Genomic DNA, 10093 nt, shown 5'->3' on the forward strand with positions numbered 1-10093 from the left:
CCTCTTCTCGACCTTTTTCATTCAGAACATCGTGATTCCTAAACAATCAAGTCAACAACTAAATGATACCAGAGTTACCCCCAAACCTTCTACTTCATCCAATTCTCCCTCTCCTCCTTCCTCTTTGCTTGATGAAGCTGGTAAAGCCAAAAATCAAGTAACTGAGAAGAAGAAGGAGAAGAAGAAGAAAGAGAAGAAGAAGAAGGAGCCAAAGGTGAAAAGGGGCGACCAGGCATCATCTAGCAAAAATCCACACACTGCACCGTCCAAGCCTAAATCGCCATGTGTCATTTGCAAAGGAGAGCACTATCATCGAGATTGTCCTTGCATCCCTTGGATCTTAAGGGACTAGTCTCCTCGTTTGCGCAATCCGGTGTCATCAACCTCTAACGATCATGTTGAGAATACACCATCAACTAGTGAAAGTGAAGCCCCTAGACAAAAAGGAAAATGTAAATTTCCTTGTAAATTGTGTGAAGGCGATCACGCCGTCCACCGTTGTCCCTTCTTAGACGAGGCTAAAAGAGTTTTGGATGACCATCCGGTTTCACCGTTACGGCTTCCTCCTGGATATAAGAAACTCTTACCGAGTTTGTCACTAGTTGAAAATCCAGCTGACACGCCATTGTGGTCGGCTGAAGCATCTATCATTGAAGATGAACCCTCTGAATCCACACCAGACAAAAGTCAAAAGGTCGAGGCGGCAGTTGGCCCAGTCTTGCCTTCAGAAGGTCCATCTTTAGATGATACAGTCACCGGAGAGAACAAGAACGAAACCGTTCAAATTTTCTTCGTAAGCACAGACTCCGATGAACATGGGGGCAGTCTACCCATTCCTTTACCACAGGAAGGATGTTCGTCAGAGTCATATCCGGCCATCTATTCGGTCCCAACTCCAAGCAACCTAGTTGTTTCCTTCGATTGGAATCTACTAGGCAGACCCCGCTTACCGGCTAGTGTACCATTTCGAATCATTGCTCAAATATATAGAATGGTCATGGCTGGTACCATCATAGATGAAGGGGCTTATGTGAGTATCCTTTCCTCAACTGCTTAGAAAGCACTTGGTTCGCCATCACTTTTTCCTGAAATGAGAAATCTAATAGGCTTTGACAAAGGAACCAGTCGACTGTTAGGGATCCTTCCCAATGTGCCGACAACATTGAGAAGGAAAATCGTTCACATGAACGTAATGGTAGTCCAAGGACCCCTGGATTATAATCTACTCCTTGGACGCGACTATATTTATTTCATGGGAGCCATTGTCTCCTCACTCTTTAGAGTAATGTGTTTTCCGCATGAAGGAAGAGTGGTCGAATTTGTAGACCAGCTTTCATTCCCCAGTTCACACATAGAAAATAGTCAAATACCATCCCTGAATGGTCTTTTCACGCAGGGAATGTCTCATCAATCCCCAGTCCATCCACCTAATGAGCGCGAGTGATTTGGGAGGACATGACTGAAACCCAGGGGGCATGCACCCCGGTCTATTTCGACAGGAAAACCTTGGGTATAGGGTAGGTTTCTGCGAAGGATATATGACCGGTTTATGAGATTAGACTGGAATAAGATTCCTTCATTAGAGTTATGTGAGTGGAGCCAGTTGCACCACTCACCTTTGTTTATTTTAGTAGACATCGCCGAGGAAGTGTTTTGTCCGCAGTGCGGATAGAACAATCTTTGGTAACTTGGAAATTTTTCGCTATACCTGGGGGCATGCAAACCTTTTGGCATGCAAGTGAAGAGTGACCATTTATTTTTTAAATTTGTAGGTCCTCTAACCCTTTAAACTCGTAGGATTGGTCGTTTCCTAACTTTCATAAAGAAAGGATTCAGGGCAAAGCTTTGTAAGGTGCAAGCTCCATAAAAAATGGCATCTTAGATGAGACATCCTTATTATATGACTGGATCGAGTAGTTTTAACGCGGAATTCAAGCTCGTTAAAAAATAAACATAAGCAAAGAGCAAATGTTTTCCCAAGAGTTTAAGCTCATTCATTAAAAAATGAACCAATTTCTGATAAATAACCATCGTGAATGCATTATCATCAACCTTTGAAGCCTTGGTTGTGTTCTCATCATCACCTCCACTTTGTATTGGCCGACCATTCACCTCCATTTGATTTTTTAACCTTTTGAGGAACAGCCGCAAATAGTGATCCTATTAGCCATCCTTGTGACACTGCCGTGATTGGAAAATTCCAAACCTTACCTAGAATTAGTTGCTACCCGAATTTATCACTCGTTCCTCGAAAAACAAGTCTCCTTTAAGCTCTTTTCATCTGACTCGTAAAATATGAAAAGATTGCCAAGCAATTGGCCTCTCCATCTCGTTAAAGTGACCGGAAGTGCTATCCCTCCTTTAGATTTTAATATTTTTGGACTTGAGGGATTATTACACAAAAAGATCGAGCGCTTGTTTTGTTCGGCTTGTTAAAATTACCGAAAATTTGTCCCTTTTGTATTATTTTATACTTTTTCGGAATTAAGGGATTATATGACAAAAAAGGATTGTTGGATTTTTCTTTACATCCCTTTCAAACTCTCTAAAATTGAAAAGGACCGAGTTATCTTTGTCGTTAAACGCGTTAAAACCAAATAGCGACAAACTTGTCCATATAGACAAGAACGAGTTTCACTATCGCTAGGCTCATTAAAACATAGCGATGGGTTTGCCCGAAGGGAAAATTATAGAACAAGCATATGTTATCCTCCTTAAGCTTGACAAAAATAAAGAGGTACTAGTCAGCAATGACTGAGGAAAAATTGGGAAGAAAACTTGAAGAAACTTTGTTGGTAGCAAATCGCTCTTGAACATGACACTTTCACTCCGCATCCGAGTCAGGTTGGGTTGTTCTGTTCACCGGTCATATCACCATTGGTCCATCATACCATCCATATTTGGGGTTAACGCTACCAATCCATCATGTCAGTATCGCCGATATGTTCAAGTGAAGTCACTCAGAGAATTCACCTGTGTCTCATCCACTGCAATACATTTATGCTCCATTCTTTCATGACCACCACCCTGAACCTTATGTCATCAGATCGTTTTCACCTCCATTAAAATCATTTGCTTCGTTCCGTGTCATTGATGTGGGATTCACTAAGGCCCTCCTATGACCGATCGCTTCTTGTCAACATCAACTCATTATCCAGGAAGTCGATCTAGGAACAACCCTTTCAATACTTTGAAGCTTGCATTCCTCAATGGCAAGTTTCTCACTTCCGTCAACAAGTTTACATCAATGGCCTTCGACCGAAATATTTTGCGTGGTGTTCGATGCCAAGTCCCTTATTCACACCATGTAAATTGTACTGTAGGACCTTGAGGGTCATCATCATTATCGGTGATTCCTCTTGCACCTGTTAACAACTTACATCATTGGCTGGTAATCAGGCGATGGCTTTCCATGTTTGACTCCAGAACATCTCTCAAATGGATCGAATTGTGCTTTGAGTGAAGATCGAATGAGATTGAAGACCTCGGATCTAGTTTCATCCATCCAGGCTGCGATATATATTTAGGAAAATAAAGACATCAAATGTACATCGTTGCTGCACAGATAATCATCCAACCTAAGGGATGATGGCTCTACCAGAATCATCAGTCTGCACACAGACGATTGTCTGTCTTATGTACATGGAAATGAATTTATAAAGCTGAGCATGGGAATTCCCGCCTCAGCTGGATCATGAAAATATTATGAAGGTAATGTATTGTATTGTATCTTATTACAGGTCACCTTACAGCTCGAAAAAACTCCAGATCCTCATGATAAAGCATTTCACCCGATATCAAAAGATTAACGACCTCATGCTTTAGGGGGCATCTGTTATAGACATTTTTGGGCACTGCAACCCCAATCATAAATGTCCATAAACCAAGGGCTCCTAAGTCCCTAAAAGTGTTGTTCTGACCCCTAAAAGAACAAGGTCAGCTGATTACATCATCTCCCAGAAGTTCTCCATGAAAAACTACTCAGAACTGGTCAAAACTAGACCATCTCACCTGCTCCATGGTCAAAGTGCGCTGCATCCCACCTAAATGCACATGGGAGGTGCGATGCATACTGAAAAGCCCTTCTATGGGGTGTGATGGGTGAGATTGGACAAATGGCAGAGTCAATTTGCGAGGTGGAAGATCATGGAATCTTCTAGAAACTTCTCCTGTGACACTTGCCTCTCTGCATTCGCCCAGGGATGAGTAAGAGATCATCAATCTCCAAGTGGAATCAATAACTATCAGAGAGAGGACACTAATCAAATATTAGAAGCTTACTCACCCCCCTTGCAAACATCTATATATGGATCCCTCATCCCAGAAATCCAGGAGGCTGGAATTTTGTATCTTGTAAGGAAGTGTTGCTGGTTTCTTGGTGTAACATCATAATGTTGGGTGATCTAAGCTTTTCATGAGGTGAAGAAGGGCTTTCTTGCTGAGAGGATGATGTTGGGTCAGAACAATTGGTTGTAATCCTCTTTGCTATTCTTGATTATTAATAAAGCTATTCAATTTTTCCTCCACATTCTTGTATGATTGATGATATATGCATTTGTGTGGTCAATATATATCTGGTCCTATATTGTTTATGATAGTAGATCTCTATTCTTGGATAGTGTTATGCTACTTTGATTCCACAGGTGCTCTTTGAAGTTGGGTAGATGAGGAAGCGAGTGGCAAAGATCTATCAGAAGGGAGAGGAATCAAGCAAGGAACCAAGCGCAAGACAGAGGTTGGTCTCCATTGTTCCCCTCTTATCTACTTCTCATAAAGGAAAACGAAAGTAGTTTTAGTTTGTTTGTTTCTAAGATAGCTACCAGTCTTAGTGGGACTAGCAGCTCTACATAGACACTAGATTTACCGATAATAGGATGGATTGGCAAAGACAGCTACAGTGCAGGAGTCCCAAGACAGTGTAGAGCTAGCAGGCTGCAACAATGCGAGAGGCACAGGAGTGTTGCAGTAGTGCAGGATGGCACAGAGAGGTGTGAAACAGTGCAAGATGCATAGAGTGTTGCAGTAGCTCAGAGGTCAGAGAGGGATCACTTGTCAGCAACAGGTAGAGCTTCAGCATCAGAGTATGTTTCTAGCCCAACAAAGAGGTCTGTTGGGAGTTTTTTTTGTTTCTAGAGTTGTTGGAGCAACCACAGTTGGTAGAAGTGTTGCATGCAGAACATTCCAAAGGTATAGGATCAAGTTCAAGTTGAATGCCTTTCTTGTTGAGAGGGAATATTGAAAATAGCAACAAGAAATGCTAGAAGTGCTAAAAATAGCATTGCTATTTTTAGTATTTTGGGATAGATTCAAATTTTAGTCAGTCCCTAGACTAAAATAGGAAGTAAAATTAGAATTTGAACTTAACAGATGTTTGAAAATAAATTAATTAATTCACCATGAGTTAATTAGATGTGAAAAATCAAACATGAAGAGTATGTGAGGACATGCAACAGTTTCTCTATTAATTGAGGAATTTATCCATCAATTAAAGAGATAAGGATGAGTTCTAATTTGAGTTGTAATTAGTTGGATCAGGTAACTAAGTCAAGTCCAGTTAGATTGATTTAAATAGTTTGTTTAATTTAATGTAAGTTCAGTTAGTTAATGCATGCTTGCATATAACTGTTGCACTTTAGATAACTGAATATTCTCTCATGAATAACTCATGCATGTCAGTTCAGACAGAGACCCGATTGAGATCAGAGGAGGGACAGTGTACTATCAATTGGATGGATTTTTCCTATAAAGGAAGCTCATCCATGGAGAAGGATTTATCTCCTTCAGGATTGCGTAGTTGGATCAGAGGTTAGTGAGTGTGTGAAGAGGCCAATTCACACAAGTGGCTACACTGGACCCCAATCAAAATTGTGCAAATAAATAGGAGGCTTAGAGGGTAGATCAAGAGGTTTGAGAGAGGTCTTTGACTGTCTATGAGCAGCAGAGGTATTGCAGAGAGAGCATGATAGCTTTTGAGCTGATTCTTTTTGTAATACTGGCTATATTCCCACTTGTATGATAATACAAAGATGGGGTCTTAGGCTGGTACTTTCCCCTAGTTGTATCTTCTATGTTATGTGTGATTGCTTCTCATTCTCATTTATATCTATTCTTGGTTGATACAGCTCATATGTGATTAAGCTTCCGCAAAGTTTATGGTAGAAGTAGATCTTGTATTGTGTTTTAGTATATTGCATAATCTGTTGAGCTACAGTGGGAATTTCTACAATTAGTCCCATTGTGGTTCAAGAAAAGAAGACACAAGGTGAAATGCGAATATGCGTAGAATTAAGGAAGTTGAATGATGCATGCATTCATGATCCATTTCCTATGCCATTCACGAATGAGGTACTGGAGAATGTTGGAGGACAGGAAGCCTATTCGTTCATGGATGGATTCTTAGGGTACCATTAGATCAAGATTGTGTTGGAAGACCAGAGTAAGACCACCTTCGCGAATGAATGGGGTTGTTTTCAGTATAAAGTGATGCCTTTTGGGTTTAAGAATGCATCTACAATTTTTTCTAGGCTCATAATTGTGGCTTTCAAGGAATTTATCCATAAATTTTTGGAGGTCTAATTTGATGACTGGACATTGTATGGGTTAGTAAAGAGACATGTTTCTATTCTATGCCTCATGCTGGATACTTGTTGAAAGCATCAGATAGCCCTTAATTTAAATAAATGCATATTATGTGTACGCTACAGGATACTCTTGGGTCATGTTGTTTGCAAGCAGGGATTGATGGTAGACCCTACCAAAATTGCAATAATCATCAATTTTGAAGCCCTGAATACTGCTAAACAACTGCCCACAATGTTGGGCCATACGAGCTATTATAAGAAGTTTATCAAAGTGTATGCACAATTCACTATGCCTATTTTTGGGAGTAGGATCCCCCAAGTGTAGTTTTGGGGCTAAAAGCCCATGTTTAAGTCAAGTTTTTGTAATATTATTGTAAAGACTCTGCATTTTGTGGTCGGGGGGCATGAAAGTATTATGTGTCACAAAGGGTAGTCCACCCTTAGTTTTGTAAAGTAAATTCATCTATAAGAGATCTACCCATGGTCCGTGGACCATGGGATTATATAAAAAGAGCTAAGCTCTAAGTAGTTAGAGAGGGAGATGGATCGATAGAACATGTAAGAGAGTCATAGCTTTAGAGCAAGAAGTCTAATTCTTGGGTTTTAGCATAGGTAGAGGTTCTCCAGCTAAGTTCACAGAGGCCTAGTGTAGAAGTCTGGAGCTGAGTGTGCAGACCCCTACAGTTGTGTGCGCAGGGTGAACAGAGTCTGTAATACTTGGAAGATATTAATAAAAGGAGTTATTCTGCAATTTCTTTGTATCTATTATGTTGATGGGTTTGGATATTTTTTTATAAAGTTCCTTTATTATGCTTATATGGTGCGCGAATGAATGCAATTACATTGAATAATTGAATGAAATTATGAATATTTGCTTATGCGGTGATAACTTTAATTATTTGACAAGATAAGCAAAACACTTAGGATAATTGAGGAATCTGTATGACACGCTACCATAGCATCATGAAAGTACTTGCGCCCTAGGTTAGGTCTACATGAAGGTTGATCGTATACTTTCGTGAAGGTATCAAAGGCCAGAATAAAGGTTTTTTCTTACAAGCCCTAAAGTGAGATCACCTACATGAAAGCAGTGATATAAGAGATCAAACGACATCACAACCATCTCAAGGGTGTAGAAACTTAGTTTCAGCATCCCCCCATACTACTTCGGGTGAGACTTCGGTCCACACTTTGTGGGCTAATGCCGAAAGGGCCAATAGTGTAGGTATTTGTTTGGCTAATTAACAATGAACCTGGGTCAAGCCCCCTCAAGCCAACAAATGGTTTTGTTGCTGGGACCGTAATCTGCATGAGAGATGTGTGATGTCGTATCACTAGAATCCAACTAAGAAGGAGATTGGAGATTGGTTGGATAGAAAGATCCATGAATTCACGGCACAGGAGAACAAAAACCTACGATTGACAAAGGAATAGTGGTTGGACCGCTACCTGTATACAGAGATCCACGAGATATTTTTCTTCTCTTTCCCTATTGAGCTATATGAGTGGATCGCAAAGCTAGCAGATAGCCAAGGAAGGTGGAAACATAACAGTCCTATTGTGTGGACCCCAAAGCTAGTGCAAAGGTTAGAAGCATCGAAGAATAAGATCGCCCGTGCTGTCGATCACTGGACTGATCACGTCATAGGTGGATTTGTGACTGAATTCATAGTTGACACCTCAGTTAGCTATAGCGAGGTAAAGTGACACATTTTCAAAGGACCACGAGGTAAGTACATAAAATCTTTGAATACTTGGATTAAAATTTTGTTGTGTGAAAAATGGGTTATGAAACTACCTTAATGTTCGGGACTACACGAAGCAGAAAATTTACAAAAACGAAGGAAATAAGGGTCCACAGTATAGCCCCTTGATTTCACCTCCGCGAAGGGACGAAGAAGGGATAGCAAAGGCTTCTCCATGAAGTGCTATCTAGTTAATAAGACAAGCATTCCCGCAAATACCACCTCCACCCACACCACCTCTGACTTCACCACCATCGCCTCCAGCTTCACCCGTACCACCTCCACCTCCTCCGCGCTTCAGTATGGCAAATACAGTGAAGTTTCCTTTGTTCAAAGGCTTGGGAAATGAGGACCTGGACCAATTCTTGTTCATTGTGAGGGCTGTATGGGAAGCTCAAGGTGTTGTAGATGATCACATAAAGAATGCGACACTAGTTAGTGCTCTGCAAGATCGCGCGCTAACTTGGTATATTAAGTACTCTAATGATAAACCGAATGCTAGAGTATAAGACATGCAGGAAGCACTAAACAGGGAATTTAGCAGGCCTAAATCTAAGGCGTAGTCAATTGTGGGATTCAAAGAGATCACGATGCAACTAGGCGAGATGCCTTGGGAACTAGATCAAAGGTTGAAATGTACAATCCGCGAAGCCAACATGAATTTGATAGATGGACAACATCGTGAGTGGTTTGTGGCTTCGTTACTACCACACTTAAGGAGTGCACTGTCATAGCAGAAGATAAAAACTCAGGCAGAGGCCTTGGAGATTGCTATGAGACTACATGAGACTCTGATACAAGATCCTAATCTAGGAGTTTAGAAGATCCATGCGTAGCTAAAGATTCAGTGCCTTGAGATGAAAAGTCTGAAGCAGGACAGGACAGTTCGACCAGAGGTATGCGCGGAGGTCTGGTGCTTGAAATGCAAGAGTTAGGGTCATGACAAAGACCATTTCCCAGTCTTTGCAAATTACATTATAGGAGGAGAATTGATGCCTTTAAGGCCAGAAGCTCAAGTAGGACTTAGTGTAGGGCCTGCATTATGGTGTGTTATCTGTTAAGTAACTAGAAAACATGTCACAGATAACTGTCACTTGCTACAGAAGTATGTACAAGCTCCGCAATAGTTGTTCTGCAAATTTTGTAGGTTGATGGGACATGATGAGCGTACTTGCAGGAGCTATGAATTGATGATGGATAGAACTCCCACTGTTGGGTGCGAGATCCTCCAAAGGAAGTTTTGGGGCTTAAAGCCCAAATTTCGGTCCAATTTTGTTATTCCAATGTAAAGACTCCGCATTTTGTGGGCGTGGAGTACATAGTTGTTAAAGAGTCACAGGGTTGTCTACCCTGATTTTGATAATCTAATGTTAGTTGTAGAAGATCTATAAATAGAGTGAAACTCTAAGTAGTTAAGGCAGCTAATCAGTCTAAGAACATATGATGTATGCGAGATAGCTCTGAAGTGTAAGTCTAATTTTTTGGTCGTAGCATAGGTAAATGCTCTGCAACTGAGTGCGCAGAGGCCTAGTAGTTTACAGCTGAGTGCACGGACCCCTACAGCTGAGTGCACAGGGCGATTCAAGTCTTTAATCATTTGGAATAATTAATAACAAGAATTTTCCTATCATTTCTGCATATTTATTTCCTGTTTATGCATCTGCTATATTGGGTATGAATTTCACTTTTAATGCTTATATGGTGCGTGAATGTGTACGACTGTATTGGTTAAGTGAACGCAAGGAAGAATATTTGTTACGTGAAGCT

The sequence above is a fragment of the Pinus tabuliformis genome, chromosome 7 (genome assembly GCF_031772625.1).
Source record: "Pinus tabuliformis cultivar Carrire ecotype Pingquan chromosome 7, CPIR1, whole genome shotgun sequence".
Classification (NCBI taxonomy): domain Eukaryota; kingdom Viridiplantae; phylum Streptophyta; class Pinopsida; order Pinales; family Pinaceae; genus Pinus; species Pinus tabuliformis.